Raw genomic sequence first — 24,607 nt, 5'->3', positions numbered from 1 at the left:
TATTTTAACGTTTTACTTCTGAATCTGAAACATGACCAGAAATATTTAACTTTTTTTTTTTAAAAAGCTTCCCTTTCTCTGAGATTTATTACATAAATATTTTTGTTTATCTGAATATAGGAAAAATACCAGTCCTGACATGTTTGATAATTAGAAAACTAGGCAAAATCATTCCAAATCTTACTGAAAATTGTGTTTTATGTCACAGCAGTTTGCTTTCAAAGATACGGTAATCTCTTTATATATTACTGAAGGAGAAAGAGATTGAAAAGATCTTGTGTATACATAATTATGTCATGTCATAAACATGTTCCAAGATACCGAAATAGAATGTTTCAAACCACAAGCAGAATCAGACCTATAAATACAGAAGACAAACTGATGGTTCCCAGTGGGGAGGGGATGGACAAAATGGGGGAAGAGGGGTGGGAGATACAGGCTTCCAGTTATGGAATGAATAAGGCACGGGAATAAAAGGCACAGCACAGGGATTACAGTCAATGGTATTGTCATGGTGTTGTATGAGGACAGATGGTGGCTACCCTTGTGGTGAGCACAGCATAACCTAGAGACGTGTCGAATCACTGTACACCTGAAACTAATTAACATTGTGCGTCAACTATACTCAGAAAAATGTTTTTTTAAATAGATGGTTTTGATGACAATGGGTACTTTTCTGAGTGCTATTTTTTTGTTTGTCTACTCAAAAAAACATTTTCTTTCTGTCTTTGTGAGTAGATACATTTTTGTTGAATTTAGCCATCTTAGTAAACATCTTTATTTAGTTGTGGCAATTTTCATTTTATATTAAAGAGGAGAAAACGTGTTAAGAAAAGTTATCTATCCACTTACCTCAACTATTAAAACGTGTTAATATACATAAGATATAAAATTATATAACATCTACTCCATCAAGTCTTCAGATTTTCAATTAATCTTAAAAGACTCTAGTAAGTGCTGCCAGAGTTGGCAGAACAGAAGTCCAAACCTCTCCACAGCTGACGGAAAGCATCACAGCCCCCTTCCCACCTGCCACGCCCTGCTGGGCGCATTCCTCTTGCTACTCTCAGCGTTTGGACCTTGCCTCAACAAGTTTCTGCTTGCTCGTTATTTTCTCATGCTATCCTTTTAGTCTAGAATATCTCTCCTCCCTCTCTTCCCTACCTCCGTCAGCCCACAGCCAGCAAATTTTGTTCATTCTTCAAAATGGTAGCACCTTTAAATTCCTCAAGATTTCATGCCCTCTTCAACCTCTCCACCAGGGTAATTACACTCCTTTCTTTGTACTTTATTTATATCTCTATAGCCCAGGCCCTTGTTCACAGTTTTGTGTTCCCTTACCTATTAGTTTTGTGAATTTGTCTCCTGCATAATATATTACCATAAACTTACCAAATTTAAACAACGTCCATTCATTATCTCACATTAATTTCGATTGGCATTCTGCATGGATTCCAGTGGGTTCTCTGCTTTGGATCCCACAAGACCAACATAAAGGTGTCTGCCAGCCTTGGCTCTCTAATCCAGAGCCTCTGGGGAAAATCCACTTCTAGACTTATCTGTTATTCTGTTGTTGGCAGAATTCAGTTCCTGGTGCTTGTAGATGGACCAGGGATCACTCTCAGCAGCTGCAGGTCGTACTCTGGTTTTTACACATGGCTCCCTCTTGAAAGATAGCAACAACTCATTAATCTGGTGGATTAAATCCTCCTCATGGGGGAGTTCACAGATTTATCTGACTTTTCCATCCACCACCAGCTGGGGAAAACTACTTTTTAAGGAGTTATGTGAGTAGATATGGCCCATCGTTAATTCAAGATCCACTGATTAGTAACCTTAATTACATCAGGAAAAAAATCTCCTTTGCATATAATGTAATCAGGGGCATGATATATTCAAAGGGCAGGACATCTTGGGGTGCCATTTTAGAATTCTGCCTATCACAAATCAGGTTTTACAGGACAGGGAGCATGTCTTACTAGCTTTTCAATCCTGTCACAGTGAAATGCTGGTGGAGGAAGAGGCTTGGGTAAGTATGTGTAGGGCATTGTGCTAAGCATATGAATTAACTCAGTAGCCCACGAAGTAAACATAGAAGACTTGCCTGGGGTCACATTGCATTGATAGTTAGGACTGTGGATTCTGGAATTAGACCTGGATTAACTTCTAGCTCTGCGTGACCGGTTGTGTGATTTGGGACTTTTTTTTTTTTTAAACATCATCTAAGTTTGGGGTCTTAGGGTTTTTCTATCTTTAAGGTAAAAATAGTATTTACCTCATAGGATAGCCATGATTATTTAATAAGATAAAGCAGGAAACAAACATAAAGCCCAGGGCCTGGTATTTAAATTTTTACCTTATTTCTATAGTGTGATATATAACATTGTAACAAATGTATAAAGAAAGGCATGAGAAGATCTAGCTAACATATACACATGCATATATATATATTCTTAAAAGAATTTTAGGGGTGCCTGGGTGGCTCAGTGGGTTAAGTCTCTGCCTTCGGCTCAGATCATCGTCTCAGGGTCCTGGAATCAAGCCCCGTATTGGGCTCTCTGCTCAACAGGGAGCCTGCTTCCCCCTCTCTCTCTGCCTTCCTCTCTGCCTACTTGTGATCTCTCTCTCTCTCTCTCTCTCTCAAATAAATAAAATTTTAAAAAAAATTTAACCCAGCTCCACTTTTTTTTTTTTTTTACTTAATGTGAAAATATCAGACTTTAAGAAATATCTAAAAATGTATCCAAATACTTATTGTGTATGAATCCTATGTTAGGCACCATTGCAGTTTGGAAAATTATAAAGAATACTTATTCTTGAAAAGTTCATGTATTTGTAGGATCAACCATATTAAAGAATAGCAAGGTGAATTACTGCTTGAATTTGCATTCTGCATATCTTAAAGTAATGTATCTGTACACAGACATTTAAAGAAATCCCTATCTACCACCAGTGTACCTGAGAAATTAATTGAAAAGATAATACATAAACAAGAGGTGATATAAAAGAGTATTCAGTATATCACAAATATCTAATTTTAAGAGGTATGAGAACTTTTGCAAAACAATTTTTCAACAAGTACAAAATGCCTTGTATATTTTTACTACTCAAGTGAGTTAAGCAACGCAAAATTATATACTATGAGTATCTTGGGACAATGTGAGAACAAGTTGTAATAGGAAGATTTTTCAAATCAAGGAGAAATAGAATAGAAGCCAGTTTATCCAGAAGGTTCCTGGAGGAGTTTAAGGGGGAATGTGGTCATGACAGTTGTGGAAAAGAATGGATTAAGTTAGGCATTGAGCCTATTTTGGGGGTAGGAACCCATAGAACATGGTGAAGATTGGCCTGGCTAAAGTATAATTGACAATAGGGGAAAGGTAGGCTATATTGGACCACGTGCAGGACCTTGAATGCCAGTTCAAGAAAATAAGGCAAACTGAAGTAGGAATTGTCTACGTCAGTAATACAGTAGGCAGAGTTCGTAGAAAGAGTATTCAGTTTAAGAGTTGGGGGAATTGGATTCTAGTCGTCGTTTTACCATTAAATAGCCGTGTTGCCTGGGCAAGCTATTTACTCATCTGTTCGACTTTCCTATTAGTAAAACCACTGGAATGGCTGTTGGTATTTGTCTCGAACTAATCTAGAGAGTCCTAGGCTCCTGAATTGATAGCTTTTGAGGTAGCAAACAGAGAGAGTGATGCCAAGAGAGTGAGCCTCTGGTTCTCCCTCTCCTAATTCAGCTAGAGTAACTCCAAGTTGATCTCTCTCGTTTTATCCCCTCAGGGTAGTATCATAACAATCACCATTTTATGAATGAGTGATTGAAGGCACGGGACAATCAAGTAACTTGCCTAAAGTCTCATGGTGAGTGAGACACTATTTGAACATCATCATTCATCATCCAAAGTGGGTGCTCAACTTCCTCAATGTACTCCCAGACTTTAGTAAATGTGAAATAGCAAAAAAAGATTAAGTGTAAGTTTTGCCAGACTAGCTTCCAAACTCTTCTCACAGAACTTTTAACATCTAGAACTGTGGTTCTAAGCCAGGGGTGATTTGTGTTCACTATGGAATATTTGGCAGTATCTGGAGACCATTTGGATCGCCATGCCTCGGGGTTTAGCGTGCTGCTCAGATCTGTTGGGAAAAGACCAGGGATGCTGTTAACTATGAAGTCATGTTGTTTGGGGCCATGCCTATATAGGAAAGGGCATTCTGAGCAGAAAGAACAGAGCAAACGGTAGGGCAGGAGCATTATGGTGGTTTAAAATACATCTACAAATTCTCTGACACTTCTCTTCAAAGGTGGAACCTCATTCCCCTCCCCTTGAATGCAGACTTAGTGATTCACTCCTAGCTAACAGACTGGGGGAGGAGATGCTGTGCGGCAGCTCGTGTCGTTCGCTCATTAGAAGGACACTTACCTCCAAGCTTTCTCTCAGATCTTTTACTTTGAGGGAAGCCAGCAGCTACCCTCAAAACAGTCCTAGAAGAGACCCCACTGAAGACGAACTGCACCCTCTTCCCAGCAACAAGCACCACCTTCTGAGTGAGCCACCTCGGGAGCAGATCCCAGGCATGAGCAGCCTGAGAAATTCCAAGCCAGAACCATCCAGTTAAGTGCTTCCGAAATTCTTGACCCACAAAAACTTACAGTAAGATAATAAATGCTTATTGTTTTAACCAGTAACTTTGGGGGGAGGGGTATTTGTTTCCAAAGCAATAGATGGCCTTAAAAAACTTGAAAATATAGGGTATGCCGAGGGCCTAAAATGGTGTAATTGCACATAGCTGGGGGTTAGAGAAATAAAGTGGATGAGAGAGTGAAGACAGATGAACTGCCTTGAAGGTCAGGCTGAAGTGTTTACCTTCCATTTAGTTTCTGAAGAACTCTGCCGTGTGGGCCTAGCGTATCCTGATCACCTGTGACCCACTCTCTGTTAGACCAGCGAGGGCCGGAGTGGCGATGGTTGGTATTGGGGGAGCACGCTTGCTATGTCTCTAGCAGAGGAAAAACAAAAGCCTGTATATATCACTGACTACTTGGGAAGTCCATGGATGGCAGGGGCTAGTTTTGAGTCAGGCTTTATCAATACAAAAGTGCTGGGGCGATCAAGTCTCCCCTGGCTTGATTAAAAAAAAAAAAAAAAAGATTAAGGAGAGAAATAACTTCTCCATGTATCCAGGCCACTAATGTGACCACATTGACTAGATTCTTCTTACCTTACTAGACTCTTTGCTAGGATAAGATGACACATTAAATTGCTTCCACCTGCAACATCTGAGCATGACTGAGTTTATCAAATTCTCTTTTCAGTAGGCAAGAGGAAAGGGGAGCCTGAAGGTTGTGAAGAGTGACCCAGAGCCCTGAACAGATTGCAGGGTGGAAACAGTCACCGGCCCAGGGCAAACGTCATGCGTCCACACCAAGCCCTTTGAAGGGAGTTCATGATTCCCGCTCTCCTCTGTGGGAGATTCAGCTGTACTTTTTTTTTCCCCTTCATAATTTGTGATACCAAAAGTGCATTTTAAATAGTCAGCTCTGAGAGCAACACTGACATCATCCCCAAATGAGTCATTCAAAGTTTCTTCAGGAAATTAGAATAGTGTGCCCAGGATACTTCCACACCTTTGCTATTTCGTGCTGCAAAGCATCCCAAGAAATGAAACTCAATAAAAATGCAGAGATATGATTCCATTTTAGATTGATCTCAACCCAAATCAATTACTAACATAAAATGCTTAGAGTGGAGAGCCCTGAAAGTGTTGGACTAAATGTACCACAAGCCTGATCAACACCAGCGAAAATACTGTTGTTTTATTTTCTGCAGTGAACTTCATTAGAAGTAGTGGATAATTCGTATTATTAATGTAATTGGGAAAACACGACATGCTTTCAGCCAACACTTTGCTAGTCCCCATCATATGTAGGGCTCTGCCAGCTGCTGGGCAGGGGAAGATGAATATGAAGGCTAGTCTCTGTTTCTTGGGGATTATAGATTAGTTGGACTGATACATGAGGTTTAGTTCCAGTGCCGGAAAAAAAAAAAAAAAAGTACTTTTCTGATCAGTAACCAGCATTAAAACAATACGTATACAATACTCTGCTTTTGTTTCAGCAGCAGGACCCCATTTCCAAGCAAAATCTCATGTGGGCCTTTTAATAATAAAAGAGGTCACAGTGCAACTACAGTGGAGTGGAAAGGGAGTAGGAGCACGTGGCCTCCCCACGCTGCTTCCTACCTAGGTCCTACCTAGGACCTTGGGGTTTCCCACAGCAATTTGGAAACCATTAGTCTAATGCATTCCCTGAGTCTTAGTGAGGTGCTGCTAGACATTCAATTTATAAACCGATGAGCTTTAGCCTAACTCCTCTTTTCCCGCAATTTGTGGGGGCCTTCTGGAAACTTACATTTGGAATGCTCAGTATTGGATTACTCAGTTTACAAAACAATCCAACAGCACACACACACACACACACACACACGCATGCGAGTGCACGCGAGGCCAGAGTCTTCAATAAGAAAAAAAGAAACTGTATTAATTCCAGCAGACACATAAGATTTAAACTTAATGGGTTGTATTGTACTCCTGTTTTTTAATTCTATAAGGTGGAGGGAAGGGGGCGCCCAAATCTTCCATGTTCTCCCAAGGGTTTAAACAAGCCCTGAATGGATTCCTGGAACAAGAAATTAAGGAGAGAACATATCTCATTAAACGACACATGTCCTTTCCTCGTGGGCTGATAGACACATTCCTTGTTGTGCCGACTCGCATTCCAGTAAAGAGACAGGATACCAACAGGATCACTGCTCTGTTCCTCTGTGGCCACAAAGTCCCCACATTTGTCCCCCTCAGATCAAGAGAATGTTCATCAATCCTGTTTCTAGTAAATCGCTCGCTTACCTCATTATTCTCATTGTTCTAAAGCAAAACTTTACTGAGAATCAGAGAGGAAAACAATTTTTGGAACTTCACAATATCTATATGCGTGAGGTAGAAGCTTCAGCTGAATTATAGATGATTTCCCGAGGTGAGACAAAACAAGGATAAGAAACACACGTACATGTCAAGAAGAAGCAAGAATGAGCAACCCTAGAAGGGGAGGCAGGCACGGAAAAGAGAAAGCGAAGGTGTGACGGCCCACCTCCCTCCCGCAGGGAGTTCGACTGCACAGTCTCCAGCCAGGCCATCGCAGTGCTGAAGGCACCCTGTGGAGGGCTGAGGGAGGGGTGCCGCCTTCACCCACCAGCCTTGGGCCAGTCAGCATAAGTCCACTAAGCCACAGGCTTATCATTACCCTGTAAAAGGGTCATGACAGGACCTTCTTCAGGTCTTTGCAAGGTTTCAGTGAGCAACCACACATAAAGCTATCTGCAAAGTTCCTGGGAAATAGTCCGTGTCCGATAAATGTTAGCTGCTAAGACTATTCTTATCGTCCCAACGTCCGAAGTTGTTCAAAGCACAAGAAACAGCTGATACACTGCATGGGAGACAACCCACCGTGGGCTGGCTGCAAGGTGGGGAGCCAGCGGTCGTGCGCAACAGTGTTAATGTGAATTCTGATGTCCGGCGGACATACTCATTGCTGTCCCCCCACCATTTGAAAGCAAGACAATGGCTTTGCCAGGAGCACTTTTTGAATCAGAGCCAGAGGAACTGTTGCAATCAAACGCTCCTTAGCTTCGGATGAGCACCTAAGTGCCAGTCAACTTGGAGAAGCTGCCAATCAAAAATGTGAGTTTTTATTTTTACTATGGAGGTCTTTTTTAAGAATAATTATAGAAGCGAGGAATGGCAAGCTCAATTATGAGATGAAGCAAGAGTCATCTGAAGTTGGCACTGAAATCAGAAATGTGGGTGGAAAATTAATTAGAACAGGTTGGCAAAAGCAAGGGGAACGATGTTAGCAAGATTTCTGGAGTACTGGGGATGCTGGTGGTGGCGGGGGACCCTGGACTGACCGTTGGCCAGTGAGTGGTTTACCAATTAAATCTGACAGACATGAGGCCCACGAATAGTAGGATTTCTAATGAACTTAAGGCAAAAGAATATCTGGTAAAATCTACACTTTTATTTCACTCTCTTCAGTAATTAGCAACGTCTGTTTTCTTTAGCTCCATCTCTGGTTTGAAATCACTGTTAAATAATTATAAAATATAAATAGAATCTTAGCATCTTGGGTGTATTTGGTTGTTGAGAAATCTTTCTCTAGAGAAAATATCACTCCACAATTGTACTTATTTAGGTTCCTTCAGGCTGAGAAGGAATCTCAAAGGCAATCTACTTCAACCACCTTCCAGAGGCAGGAGCCAGTCCAAGGAGACCATAATATCTGTGAATCTCTGGCTTGTGTTTGACATAAGTTTTGTTTGGGTGTTTTTTGCGTTTTATTTTGTTTTTTAATTTTGTTTTGTTTTGTTTTTGTTTTTTTAAATCTTACGTTGTTTTTAGAACATTCAGCCTGGATTTCTTGTAATTTCTAGTTCTAAGAAAGTTCTTTCATATAAAGAGGGCTCATCTTTCCTGAGACTTGCAACTTTTTCCACTGACTGTACTTTGTGATTCTGCTTGGTGGTGATTTTCTGGGTTTCTCCTTGCCCTTGTGGGACTAAAGGTGCTTTTTTTCAAAATAATAGTCATCAACTACATAATCTGCAGAAACGGATACAGCCGGCACCCTCCGAATTCCTCTTTGCCTAACATCTCAAATACTTCATTAAAACGGCGATACCAAACTTAAAACACAGTGTGGCATTTCTCTGACAGAATATAAGCTTCATGAGGGAAAAGACATGTGTTTTCTTCTTGTATTCATAGCACCTAATACAGTACCTGACACATGATAATGGCCTTAGAAGAATACTTAAGAGGCACTGAATGAACATTTGTCAGAGCTGTCACTGTTTATTATTTTCCATTCACCGTGTACCAGTAACTTCTTCTAACGATGTCTACTATTTAGACAATCACTTCATTGTTCATTAGTACATGACTTTGGTAAGTACATCTCCTGTGAAGAGAAATAATTTAACAAACTCTTATGGCATTCAACACTGATGTTTCAGTTACTCAACTAATCCACCCACTGATAGAGTGAACTTTGAATTAAATGCTTTGAAGAATAAAGTCAAGTAAATCTTGATAAAAATCAAAGGCTGTGGAAATCTTGTTTGACAGAAGGCATGAACAAAAATGCTAAAATGAATACTGTTTGGGGAGAAACACTCATTCTACGGCAGACAAAATGAAGAGTAATAGTTCAAGAGTATCAAAATGCCTGTGTGATCAAAAGACAGAAACAGCTTCTTTTTATGATGTCTTACTATTCCAGGACTCCTGATAACCTGCCTACACGAGCACCTGTCTTTGTGGTAACTCAAAGTATTTGAACACCTTATCTCATCCAACCTCAAATTTCCTGTGAGGTAGGTAAATGCTGAGAGCTCTTGGTGCTGTTTTCAAGATGAGGCAAGTGAATGAGAGGGGCTGTTTACACACTCCAAATTTCACAGAGCTCTGAGGAGGAAGTGAAGGTAAGAATTAGCAGTTAATTCCCAGTCATAAAAATCAGTGTCAGAGCTTGAAAGGACATTGTCACGACCCTGGCCCAATGTGGGCTTTTCCGATAAAGATTTATTTGTGAGGAATTGATTCATTTCACCAACCACACAAATTATATGTAATTTTCTAGTTATCAGAGTAATACAGGACACAGTAACACCTACATACATCTGTGTAATACATGGTACAGAAGGGTATTAAATTTAAAAACAGCAGAAACATATATTAGTCTGTCCTTTTATATCCCAGTGCCATTTTTGAAGATTCTCATTACCCAGAAGTAACCGCTATTAACTGTTTTTAATGTATGTTTCCAAAAATTTCCTATGTATCTAAAAGTGTGCACATGTATCAATTACATCTTCCACTTCTTATTAAATAACTACACTTGGAGATTCAATAATCGTTCCAAATTTAACATGACCTTCTACTCTTCTCTCCCGGTCCCAATCTTCTCAGTTCATCTGGAGAATACCAACTCCATGCCCCTAACTGCAAGGGTCAAGAACCTTGAGATCATCCTTGACTTCCCTGGTTCCTCCCTACTCTATGTCCAATTCATCCGTAAATCTTGTCGTCCAGCGATCCAACCACTTATCACCTCTCCATTGTTTCCATCCTCATCCAAGCCACCATCATCTCTTGTCTGAATTATTACAATCGTCTTTTGACTGGTCTGCCTACTTCTATTTAGCTTGCTGTGGTGTGCTCAGTCCAGTAGACAGAGGGATCCCGTGAAAAGACAGTTTCACATACTATTTCACATGTATTTCTTCCCTACTCAGAAACCACCAAGGCTCTCCATTTAATTCAGAGTAAAAGCCAAACTTCTTACAATGACCTACAAGACTCTACATGATCTTTCCTCTCTGATTTTATCACCTCCCACTGTTGGGACCCCTCACTCCTTCTGCTCCAGACAAATCAGCTTTTTTGCTGTCTTGAATATGCAAAGCATATCCTCCTCGGACCTTTGTACTTGTTTCCTCTGCCTGGAATGTTCTTGCCCCAATTTTCTCTATTTCCTTCAAGTCTTAATGTAAGCCTAGCTTTCTCAATGAATCCTGATCGCAACTCCTACGACGCCCTTCCCTGCTTTAGTTCACTTCTACAATTCATTTTCACTGATTGATCTTTGTTATTGTTCTCAGAGGTAGATTGTTTCCAAAGATGACAACATTAGCTGCCATCCCACATGCTCTTTTCTGAAGTGACATCGCCACTCCCCCATCAAGAAATGGAGTCTGCTTCCCCTCACCCGGGTCTGTGCTTCTGCCTTTGATGTCTGGAGTGCTTCCTCTTGGAAGCCAACGGACAAGTAAGAAGATCAACTACCCTCAGACCAGCAAGCCCAAAGGAAGCGCAAGCTAGCCAAATGATGTGAGGTCACCCAGGGGTAAGTACCAAGGCTCCAGACATGTAAATGAAGTCTTTTCCACCTTCCTCGCCTATCATAGCCATGAGAAGAATGGAGTCAAGTGAATGACATGGCCGTCACTATATGAAACAGAGCTGCCAGGCTGGGCCCTGAATTCCTCACTCAGCATTCCTGACTCAGGAAATAAAAAGTTGTATTTGGGGCGCCTGGGTGTCTCAGTGGGTTAAGCTGCTGCCTTCGGCTCAGGTCATGATCTCAGGGTCCGGGGATCGAGTCCCGCATCGGGCTCTCTGCTCAGCAGGGAGCCTGCTTCCCTCTCTCTCTCTCTACCTGCCTCTCCGACTACTTGTGATTTCTCTCTGTCAAATAAATAAATAAAAAATAAAAAATAAAAAAAGTTGTATTTGAAGATACCATGTTTGGGGACAATTTATTAAACAGCAGTAGATACACAAAGCATTTCCATACTAGAATGTTAAGTTCTGTGACAACAAGGATTTTTATTGGTTTCTGTTGACCGCTGTATCCCCACTGCCTACAACAATGCCTGGAACAAGGTAGCAAGTCTCAGTTTTATCCCTCTGCTAACAGTTCCCTTGGTAGTTGGTCTAGAAAATAATGTGTAGGCGCAAGTAAGCCCTTAAGATTCCCCCTATTTTGTTCCTTGCTTTCCCTCTACACAGTATATTAAAGAGGGTTCCCAGAATGTGTCTAAAACATTTAGCTTCCATGTACTGAATATTGTTATAGCTCCGGCCCATTTACTCCTCACAACAATGCAGTGAGGTAGGCAGCATCATTATTCCCATTTTATACGTGAGGAAATTGAGGCTTGAATAGGCGGCATGACTGGTCCAAGGTCAACATTTTGGACATGATAAATTTGAACTCAACTCCCTCCCTCTACTGCCTCTGTCCCACACAGGAAACTCATTATCTTTAAGTGCTACATTCATGTATTTCATTGCAGTGTCAGGCCAGCGATTTTGAAACTATTTTCTATGTATTCTAGGCTTGAGCAAATGATACATATACTGAAGATAATTGGAGTCAGGTTTCTACTGTTGGGTTACAAGTGTGAGAAGGGGAAGAGTAGAATATACCCTTCATCACTGGATTGAAATTGGAAGTATTACGATTAACTCCTTTTTCTTACAAATGTTTATCTATATCATTGTTCTATCCTCTGCGAAGGCCTGGATATCATAACATACCAGTATCAGTGAGTATACTTGGTGCCCAGATCTTGGTTCTAAATACCCTTTATACTAAAAGAAACCAAAGTTCCTTGTAGAAATGGTTAACACTATTGCTAGATAGGGACAGCACAAGATGAGTCTGGAACACCTTGTGGCACCAGAAAGTGTCCCAACAGCAAAGCTGGAACCACATGAACAACAAAATCAAGTAGTATTAGATTATAATGCAAAGTATAAAATAACTATTCATGAATCTATACCATTATGAACAAATGATTGAATAAATAACAAGAGAATTCCAATATATCTTCATTTATGTGATATGTATGTATATATATTTATACAGAAACATATATATGTATATATGTATATGTATACATACAATTTATATATAAAAATATATTTACGTGTATACATATATGTACACACACACACACACACACACACAATTTATGCAGATACTCCCTTCTCCAGGAGATGGAGCATAACCCTTCACTCCTTAAGTTGAGGCTACACAGAGTGACTTTCTTCTGGAGAGAAGAGTATGGAGAGGAAGAGAGAGAGTAACTTCACAGTGGTAAGACTTGACAAACTCTACCTCAGCCATGTGAGTTCTTTTCCTTGGCTCCTGTTTCTATGACATACCCCACTGTGCTTTTGTATGAGTGCTTTCTTACTTTCTGGTACCACAGAATTCTCCAGACTATCTGTGTATTTCCTGCTCTAGTCCTAGAATCAGCTGTTTCTTCAAAGAAGTCGGGTTTCTTTTATTCATTGTTACTGAGTATTCTTGCTTCTAGATCTCTCTGCTGACAGGGCAAGGAAATGGGAACACATGAATGTATCCATATCTATAGATATTTCTATCTGTAACCATATATTTATAGCAAGCTCAACATGAGTTTAAACTTGCATATCGAGCTTGGAACAATTACCTCAGAGATCAGTCTAGTCACTTCCCCTTGATTATTTGTAACCTCCCACTCAAATAGGGAGAAACCTGGTTCCCACCTCCACATCGATTTACCTAATTGTTCAATTCCAGTGTATGCATATCGTAGCAGCTGATCTTTTCAATTTTAATCGTTGCAATGAGTAAGTAGTAGTATCTTACCGAGGTTTCCATTTCCATCTTCCTAATGTTAAATATGTTGAGTATCTTTTCATGTGTTCATTTACCATCAATGTTTCTTCTTTGGTGATGTATCTGTTCAAGTGTTTTGCTCCTTTAAAAAACTGAATTGTTTGTTTTCTTCTTACTAGGTTTTGAAAGTTCTTCAAATACTCTGGATACAGCCCTTTCCCACCTTTTTGGTTGGCAAGTATCATCTCCCAGACTGTGTTTTGTTTCTTCATTCTCTGAACAGTGATTTTAATGTTGATGCTGTTGATTTATCAGGTTTCTAAAAAATTTTATGAATCAGATTTTTGGTGTCATATGTACAAAGTCTGCCTAACCCAAGAACATTGAGGTTTTCTCCTACATTTTCTTCTAAACACTTAATAGTTTTTAGGTTTCACATTTGGTCTCTGATCCATTATAGTTTGTTTTGTATATGGTGTGACATGTCAGTCAAAGTTCATTATTTCTGTATGCATATCCTGTTTCTCAAGCACCATTTATTGAAACTCTCCACTGAACTGCCTTTGCACATTTGTAGAGAATCAGCCCATGCATTTGTAATTCATTTTGATTAGGATGCTATTTTGTTCCATTGATCTATTCAGTCTTTACACTGATGCCACACTCCAGCTTTGTAATAAGTCTTGAAATCATTGTTAGTCCTACAGCTTTATTCTTTTTCCAAGTTGTTTTGACCTTTTGAGATCCTTTGCAGTTCCAAATGAATTTTAGAATCAGCTTGCTAGTTTCTGCAAAATCCCTGTCGGCATTTTGATTGAGATTCCATTTAATCTATAGATTAATTTGAGACCTCAAACAATGAGTTAGGAAGTATTACACTGTCTTCTCTTTCTGGAGGAAATTGCATTATTTCTTCCTTACATGTTTTATAAAATTCACTAATAAAACCATTTGGCCCTGGATTTCTTTCCTTTGAAAGTTTCTTTGAAAAATTTAATTCTTTTAATAGATTCAGGGCTACTCAGGTTATCTATTTCTTCTTGAGAGAGCTTCTAAAAATTTAATACATGCAATCTATGTTGTTATAATTTATTAACATAATGTTGTTTGTAATATTCTTTAATTACCTTTTTACAACTGCAGACTCTATTGATGTCACTTCTCTCATTCCTGATATTGATTATTGGTTTCTTCTCTTATTTTTTCCTGATCAGCCTGGCCAGAGCTTTGTTAATTTTATTGATCATGAGAAACCAACTTTTATCTTATCAATTTTCCTTATTGATTTTTATTTTTAAGACAATTGATTTCCACTTAATTCTCTATTATTTCCCTGCTGCTTACTTAGAATTTCATTTGCCCTTGATTTTCTGGTTTCTTAGGGTGGGAACTGAGTTCACTAATTTGAGACTGCTTTTATTTTCTTTATAGGCAGTTACTGCATGAATTTCCCTCCAGGCCTAGCTTTAGCAGCATCTTACAAATTTTGACATGCATTTTCATTTCATTCAGTTCAAAATACTTTTAAATCTCCTATTTTATGTCTTGATTGATCATAAGTGATTTAGAAAAGTGTGATTTAGTTTCCTAAACATTTGGAGATTTTCTATAACCTTTTGGTATTCGTTTCTAATTAATAACACTGTGTCAAGAAACATACATTGTGTAATTTGAATACTTTTAAATGTATTGAGATTTGCTTTGTGGCCCAGAATGTTGTCGTTCTTGATTAGTGTTTCACATGTGTACATTTGAAAAGAACATATATTCTTCTGTCATTGAATGGAATGTTCTATACATGTCAGTTAAATCCAGTGGCTGATTGTGTTGTTCAAGTGTTTTATATACCAGTCTTCTGCCTTTTATTTACCTTTTTAGTCAATTAGGGAGAGATAGATCTTGAAATCCCTAACTGTAGTTGTGGATTTATTTATTCCTCTTCATAGTTTTGTCCATTTTGCTCATATATTTTGAAATTCTGTTAATAGATTCATAAAAGTTTAGTATTTTCATATCCTTCTGATCAACTGATCCCTTTAGCTTTGTGAAATGAACTTCTTTCTCCCTGTCACTATTTTTGCTCTGAAATGTACTTCATTTGATATTAACATAGCCACTCTGACTTTTTTTATAATTAATGTTAGCATAACACATCTCTTTTTAGTCTTTTACATTCTTGTACATTTAACACCATTTGTTCTTTATACTTAAAATGTGTTTTTTGTAGACATTATATACTTAAGGTCTTACTTTTTAATCCAGTCTGACAATCTCTGCTTTTTTTTTTTTTTAAGATTTTATTTATTTGACAGACAGAGATCACAAGTAGGCAGAGAGGCAGGCAGAGAGAGAGAGGGAAGCTGAGCAGGGAGCCCGATGTGGGGCTCGATCCCAGGACCCTGGGATCATGACCTGAGCTGAAAGCAGAGCCTTAACACACTGAACCACCCAGGTCCCCCAATCTCTGCTTTTTAATTGGGTTGTTATAGGTAATTTATGTTTAATGTGGTTACACCCATATGATAAAGTTTAAGTCTGTCATCTTGCTATTTGTTTTCTATTTGTTCTATCATTTCATTGTTCCACTCTTCCTTTTTGTCCTATTTTAGATTAGTTGAGTATTATAATAACAATTATTATTACATTTTATTATGATTTTTGATTTATGAGCTGTAACTCTTGTTACTTTTGTAATTCTTGTTTTAGTGATTCTTTTAGAATGAATAGTAAAGACCATCCTTTTAGGTAAGCAATAGGATTTCTCTGCTATATAATGCTTAACATTTAAAAAATTTTTTTTTTAATTTACTTATTTGAGAGAAAAAGAGAGATAATGAGAGAGCAGAAACTGGGAGGAGAGGGAGAAGCAGGCACCCTGCCAAGTAGGGAACCTGACAAGGGGCTCAATCCCAGGATCCTGGGATCATGACCTGAGCTGAAGCCAGACACTTAACTGACTGAGTCATACAGGTGCCCCTATAATGCCTATCTCTTGAAACTTTCACAGAAATAACATTTTTGGATATCTCCTATGTGCTACATAGTGTCCAACACTTTAAATACATTTATTCATATAATACAACAAAACTGAAAACAGTCCAAAGAATTTCACAGACATTTGCTTACAGTTACACAGCTAGTAAACTAAACCACTGTCCTTAGTCCTGGATCTCTGAATCTTAGTAATTCAAATTAGTGATCTCATTCAGTACTATATATGGTAACTGCTTCATTTGAAAATTTAATTTGTTTCATTTTTATTGTTATTATTTCAACTCACAAACCTGTTCTTGGTTGCTTTAGCATCAAAGAGTTCCTTGAATTTTTTTTAATGTTTGTTATAATTATATTTTTATAATGTGTTTTTATTACTTATACAGTTGTTTTTATTTCTATTTTAATTTTATTTTAATTCCAGTATAGTTAATGTACAGTGTTTTATTTGTTTCAGATATATAATATATTGATTCAACAGTTCTGTATATTATTCAATGCTCATCAAGATAAGTGTACCCTTAATCCCCTTTACCTATTTAATCACCCCCCCCCCCAGCTTCCCTTTGGTAACTATCTGTTTGTTCTCTATAGTTAAAAGTCTGTTTGTCTCTTTTTTCCCCCTTTTTCATTCCTTTTGTTTCTTAAATTCCACATATGAGGGAAATCATATCGTATATTTGTCTTTCTCTAACTTATTTTGCTTAGCATTATACTGTCTAGATCTATCCATGTGGTTGCAAATGGCAAGAGTTCATTCTTTTTGATGGCTGAGTAATATTCCATTTTATATATGCCACATCTTCTTTATCCATTCATCTATCAGTGGACACTTGGGCTGCTTCCATAATTTAGCTATTGGAAATAATGTTGCAATAAAATCCTTTTGAATTAGTGTTTTTGTATTCTTTGGCTAAATATGCAGTAGTGTAATTGCTGGGCCGTTCAGTAGTCTTATTTTTAATTTTTTGAGGAAACTCCATACTCTGCACTCCTTCAAACAGCACATAAGGTTTCATTTTCTTTATATCGTCATCAACACTTGTTTCTTGTGTTTTTTATTTTAGCCATTCTGACAGGTGTGAGGTTATAGCTCATTGTGGTTTTGATTTGCATTTCCCTGCTGATGAGTGATGTTGAGCATCTTTTCCTATGCCTGTTGGCCATCTGGATGTCTACTTTGAATAAATAGCTGTTCATGTCTTCTGGCTATTTTTAAACTGAATTATTTTGTTTTGTTTTGTTTTGTTTGTTTTTTAGGTAGTGAGTTACAGAAGTTCTTTATATATCTTGGGTACTAACCTTTATCTGATATGTCATTTGCAAATATCTTCTCCATTTTGCTGATTTTTTCCTTCTCTGTGCAGAAGCTTTTTATTTTGATAAAATCCTAATAGTTTATTTTTGCTTTTGTTTCCCTTACCTCAGGAAACAGATCTAGAAAAATGTATGTCTGGCTGACATTAGAGAAATTATTGATGTGCTCTGTTGTAGGTGTTACATTTAGATCCTTAATCCATTTTGAGTTTATTTTTGTATATGGTGTAAGAAAGTGGTTCTTTGCATGCAGCTGTCCAGTTTTCCCAACACCATTTGTTGAAGAGACTTTTTCCCATTGGGTATTTTTTCCTGCTTTGTCAAAGATCAAATGACCATATAATCTGGGTTTTATTTCTGTGCTTTTTATTCTGGTCCTTTGACCTATGTATCTATTTTTGTGCCAGTACCATACTGGTACCATTATGGTTACTACAGCTTTGTAGTATAACTTGAAATCAGGAATTGTGATACCTTTAGCTTTGTTTTTCTATTTCAATTTTCTTTAGCTGTGTGGGGTCTTCTGTGATTCTACACAAATTTTAGTATTATTCTAGTTCTGTGAAAATGTTATTGGGATTGTGATAGAGATTGCATTAAATCTACAGATTACAAGGCACCTGGGTAGCTGAGTCAGTTAAGTGTCTGACTTTTGGTTTTGGCTCATGTCATAATATCAGGGTCATGGGATCAAGGCCTGCATCAGGCTTCATGTGCACATGGAGTCTGCTAGATTCTCTGCCTTTTTCTGTCTCTCTGCTTCCCCCCTACCAACTTGTGCACATGTATTCTCTTTCTAAAATAAATAAATAACAATCTTTTAAAAAAATCTTTAGTATGTTTTGGGTGGTGTGGACATTTTAACAATATTTTTTTTCTTCCAATCCATAAGCGTAGAATATTTTTCCCTTTGTGTCGTCTTCAATTTCTTTCACCAATGTTTTATAGTTTTCAGAGTACAGCTCTTTCATTTCCTTGATTAAATTCATTTCTAGGCATTTTATTGTTTTGGTGCAATTATAAATGGGAAGGTTTTTGAATTTCTCTTTCTGCTGCTTCATTATTAGTGTATGGAAATGTAATGGATTTCTCTATATTGATTTTGTACCATGTGACCTTACTGAATTCATTTATCAGTTCTAGTAGTTTTTTGATGAAATCTTTAGGGTTTTGTATATATAGTATCATGTCATCTGCAAATAGCAAAAGTTTGACTTCTTCCTTACCAATCTGGGTGCCTTTTATTCCTTTTTCCTGTCTGATTGTTGTGGCTAGGACTTCCAACACGTCTTTGAATTTTTAATTTTATTTGATTTGAGAAATTGTCATATCACATGTCTCCATGCATGAACTTCTCAGTTCCTGGAAAGAAATCCATCAAACCGAAATCATGGTATGTATTGTTTTAAATATTATTCTGGATGTTATGTTGAACCCACATCATTTCTGTGGTTTTGATCAACCAGTTTTATCAGTCAAATTCTCCCCAAAATTGATTACTAAAATGTTATAATTTATAATTTTTAAATGTGGTGTTGTCCCATGTAATATGAATGTACATTTTCTTATTGCCGGGAAAATACTATACCAGAAGACTAAGATTCTCTTGCTCAATGATTTCAGCTGATATGAAAGTATGTTTAGCAGGTTGATGTATAGCACTGATTATCTCAGTGTAATCCTCAGATCCCTGGCTATGGAGGTAATGGGGGTATCTCTGAGATCCTTTCAGTAAGATGAGAAAGCAAAATGATTTTTACAATAACACTAAAAAGATAATTTGCCTTCTTCACTATATTGACATTTACATTGATGGTAAAAAAAAATAAATAAATAATGGATAAAACTGGCTTCTTAGCAGGAACGCCAGCTAGAAGTCAGTAGAATTTTAACTGCCATGTGGAGGGAAAAAGAAGACAATTTTGTGTAATGCCCTTGATGGATCAGTTAAAAATTATTCCTTGCATTAAATATTGGCCATCGGGGCGCCTGGGTGGCTCAGTGGGTTAAAGCCTCTGCCTTCCGCTCAGGTCATTGGTCTCAGGGTCCTGGGATCGAGCCCCACATTGGGCTCTCTGCTCAGCGGGGAACCTGCTTCCTCCTCTCTCTCTCTGCCTGCCTCTGCCTACTTGTGATCTCTGTCTGTCAAATAAGTAAATAAAATCTTTAAAAAAATAATATTGGCCCTTGATTACATGTATTTTTAAATATTCTGTCTGACTAAATAAGAAGTATGTATAGAGCAGTGTATATCAAAGTATGATGGTTGTCTTCAGGAGTGTGGTTGCTTGAGTTGTGAGCCCAACTAGCCTCTCTCTCTTTTTTTAATGGAACATTTTTACTTAAAAGAATAACTGACAGACAAATTATGGTTATTTAGACTTGGTTATTTGGCAGACATTTTCTCAAAAATGAATGAAGTCAGCTTGTCACCACAGTCATGCAATTGACAGTACCTTTTGCCAATGCTAAAATTTAAGCTTTCAAGTGAAAATTAGAATTTTAGAAAACTTGTATCTGTCACCATGAATGTGACAGTTTCTCGATACTTAAAATTCTTCAGATGAGATTGTTAGTGATATCTCCCAGCTCACATTGAGCCTGCCTCTCTGATGACTGCCCTTTCCTCTGTCCATGGGGTTTGATCATTTACCAAGGTTGTGATCCCTCCCCTGCTCCCCATCAGTGTACTGGGGGAGAGAAAGGTTGGGAAGTGGAGTACTGAGTAGATACCCATCTTATTCTCTTACGTTCAAGTGGGGCCTAAAAAGTGCTGCTGTCTTTCTAATGCCTGATCCTGTAATACATGTCTGTTACCATATTGGGCCCAACTTTCCATCTAGTGGAGGGAGGTACTAGTTTGCAGACCAAGAAGAGAATGAAACAGATAAAGAGAATAGAGATGGGAGGCAGAGAGAAAATATACATTCCCAGGGTTTTCCCACAAACCTCTGCCCTTGGTTCATTTGTGCCTGAGCACAGGCATGGGTTCTATAGAAGAGCTGATATCAGAGTAAATAAAGAATATCTTTTCCTGTGGCTAGCTTGAGTGGGTGGGTGTTTCTTAACTTGAAATCACATGAATCATTTATAGCTAATAAAGTAGGACATATGTGATCTGTTATCAAACTTTGTAAAGTTTATGATGTGCTCTACATTTTTGAACATGAGTAGACTAGAAATAAAAAGCCAAGGTTTCCCGGAAATGCAACGATACTATTTCTATATTGAAGTTAAGAAGAGGAATTACCATAGGCTACACATGGATTAATTACTATCTTCAAAGAATTAGAACTCTATCAAACATCTTACCACAAAATTATGCTGAACAAAATTTAATCATTCTATGACTGTTCAGAAGAATTTAGAATCTTTTAATGCTCCAGGGATATTACCATTTTATAAATTGCACACAAAAAATTCTCATTATTTCAGCTTTCTGGTAGTTTGGATTCAGAATAAATGGGAATTTACTGTAATACTTTGAATTATTAAGTTCTGGGGAGCTCAAAGTACTTAAAATATACATGAATTATATCACTTATCTTTCTCAATGGTAGAATGAAATTTACAAATGGAAACAGCAATGGTTGGATTCAGGATACAAAGTCATGTCTCTCAATGTTCTAGTGAATAATCCTTCTATTTGGCTATTCTGAACTGATACTAGTTTCCTTTTTCATTTAAATATATATATATATATTTTTTCAGCTAAAGATCAAATAGGACTAAGGCCAGCAGCAAAGAATGTGGACTATAATTTTATTTTATTATTAAGTACATAGTGATTTGATTATAGGTTTCAGCTCATAAATTTTCAGATGGACCTGGGTCCTGTAGTTTCCTTTAACGAAAGAGAAAAACTCAAACATAGTGGGAAAAAAATTAAATACATTTACACATAATCCTGGCATTTGTCAGAACTAAAAATACGCTTTAAAATGTATGGGAACTAAATAAAATATTTAATTAAAAATTTTTTTACTCTAGTATTTAGACTAGAGCTCCGTATCCTATCATTTGACTTTCTATTTATGGATTTTCTGTGACCAAATATATTTAAAGTCAAAACTACCCTCTTGCCATTAAACTGCCTTCTGAACATGTCTCTTCCTTAAAATGTAATTAGTTTCTTTCTGCTACTAAAAAATTTAATGCTCTCTGAAGCCAAAGCTTATTTCCGTATCACCTGCTGTTTTGGAGTATCTGTACCTTTCCTGCTGCCAGTTAGCATGGATAATCAAAAGTGAACTGTAAGGAGAAATCTTCCATTTAGGAAACATCACTTTGTACTAAGTCTAATCTAAAAGATTAATATAGAGCATGTGGTACATTCAATAGAAAGATGGCATTTAAATATTAATACTAGATAAATACACTCTTGCTGCTATCTTTGATAATTTATAAGTCATACACTTCTGGAAGGAAGTAAATCACTTTTTTCCTTTATGCTGTTGCTCAGTAACATTACACAGCAACATGTCAAACAAGGCGCCATTTTCTTAGTCAGATCTGACAAGGGGAAGTGAAATATTGGGGTCCAATTTCAACCTCATTTCCTTACAGCCTGGATTTGTGTCACATGCTTGATCCTCACTGGTGCTTTCCAAATTAAACGTATATTTCTCAAACCAATATCTTAAGTGGTAATGTTCCAACAGTCCAAATGTCGATTACCAAAACAAACATTTGTTTCTCTAGCAAGTGTTTTCACACAAAAGCATTTGATTCACGTACTGCAGCAAACAAACATTTGCTTTAGGCAGTTAAGGCAGCCAAAAGTTCTTGCAGAAATATTTCACAGGCTGGCTGGCAGCCCTCCCTGGAGCAGGGCTCGCTGAGGTCCGAGAATTGCTGGTGAAGCCTGTTGCTGACCAAGAGAATCCTTGCAAGACATCGAGGCCATGAGGAGGCGCAAGCATCTTCTAAACACGGCTATTGAGAAAATGTGCTTCTAATTACGATGTTTCCATTAGAAAATGTCTTCATGTCTTCACAAAGCTTCATTTGTTAATAGGAATTCAGCCTTTGATGTAATCACAAAACCAAATTTTTATGAAAGTTCACAAAGGCACTTTTCACATAAAAACATTCATATAGTTCAGGAATCATTATTTATGCAACAGCCCATGAGAGTTCATTGCATAAGTGGTCCTATTACTACATTAAAGTCTATTTTCTCTCTGAACTAAGATGTGGATTATATGTGTAAATACGTTTTCTTAAGCACATGTCTACTTTGCTGTCAAGATGCAGCTTTCACATAAAAATCCTCTTGTTTTCTCTATTATTTAAATGCTTTTGGAATGAATCAATATTTCTGAGAAAGTCATTTACTTAAATATAAGTTCTTTAAAGCATGGGGAAATTGATTCTTAACTTCTGCTCCAAAGACAGTGTTTCCTAGCAACCAGGTCAAGATTGATTCTTGGCTTGCTCTAAACCAAGAATAATTACTTGCTTGCTTACAAGCGAACTCAGAGGAGTTCTTCTTAGATAATTGAATGAATGAATGAATGAATGCACATACACACATGCACACGCACAAAGTGTCACTTAGAAAGTATTTGATAGAACACACGACAATTTGGACCTCTAACTAAGCAACTTACAAGGAGAGTTTCCTGACTGTTTTCCATAGGTTTGATTCTATTGCGGCCTTGATGGGGTGGGGCAAATACGATGCAGATTATGGTAAGCCACCATAATCATTATAGTAACAATCAATTTAGAATGTATTATTGGCTGGTGCATACAGGTGGAATAATTTGAAACCTGGGCAGAAAATGGCAGATCAAGGTCACACCCAGGTCCGTCTTCTACTAAACCCCTGTAAACTATACTGCCTTTACATGGGAAGCCCAGAGTATTTCTGGTCTTCCAGAAAATTCCAACCTCGCTGTAAAGAAAATATACCCCAAAGAGTTAAGGTGTCACCTAAGAGAGTAGATGTTAAAGGATTTATAATATTAAAGTAACAAAAGCTTGCATTTATTGAACCCTTAGTGGGTGTCAGAGGCTGTGTTAAGGACCTGATTCCATGAAGGAGATGGAGCTCAAGCTTGGCCTTCAAGCGGGTGGGGACAGGTGGAAGCCAAAAGGGAGGGGCCTTGGAGATGGAGCCGCATAAGCAAAGGCATAGGGGAGGTGGTGTTATTTGGTATCTGTCAGGCTTGGGGGTGGCCGGTTGGTGTGCGGGAGTGGCACTGAGTGAGTAGATGGGCCCAGACCACGGAGGGCCTCGCAAACCAGGCTGAGGTGCAGAAACTTGACCCAGGAGGGAAACGTGGATTTGTTCTATGCACTTGAACATTGGAAACCTGATAATTATCCCCTGTGATTATTGGAACAAAGGGAATATGCACTTCCTATTGAAATAGCTGCTGCCAATATTCTCTCTGAAAAGCTTGCCATTTACCGTATTGCCAGTATGCCAACAGGATCTTAGAGTTTTCCATCTGCCATATTTTCAGACATTTTAATATTTGCTAATATTTTTCTTTAAAAATGATATCCCTTTTTTAAAAATTTGCTTTTGATATGATTATGCATCTATTTACAGGTTTATTAGCTATTTGCATTTATTTTTCTGTGAATTCGCATTTGAATTTTTTTTCTTTCCCCATCCTTATGTGTAGTTTGGGTTTCTTTCCCTTGTTGGTTTATAGAAGCTCTTTATATATTATGGTTTCTGTCTCTTTGTTTATCATATATTTGCAATATTTTCTCAGAGTATAGTTTTTCTTTCCACTTAGATTATAGTGTGTTGTTTTCCATATAGAAGTTTTTACTGTATATTTAGCTAAAAGTACAAATCTTTTTAAAAATAGATACTGTTCTTCATATGCCTAGAAGGAAATGCCAACATTATAAAAAAATTCCAGTATTTTCTCCTAGAACTTGCATTTTGTGATATATTTACATTTCTATACATTTGACACATTTGATCCATCTGAAATATAATTTGATTTAGGTGTGAACTGGAAATTTATTTTTATTTTTGCTACTGATTCAAAATACCTAAGTATCATATGTTAATTTTCTATATGTGGGTCTGTTTCTGATCTT

The sequence above is a fragment of the Mustela erminea genome, chromosome 14 (assembly GCF_009829155.1).
Source record: "Mustela erminea isolate mMusErm1 chromosome 14, mMusErm1.Pri, whole genome shotgun sequence".
Taxonomy (NCBI): Eukaryota; Metazoa; Chordata; class Mammalia; order Carnivora; family Mustelidae; genus Mustela; species Mustela erminea.
The sequence above is the reverse complement of the archived record's forward strand: the minus strand, read 5'-3'. Positions refer to the sequence as shown.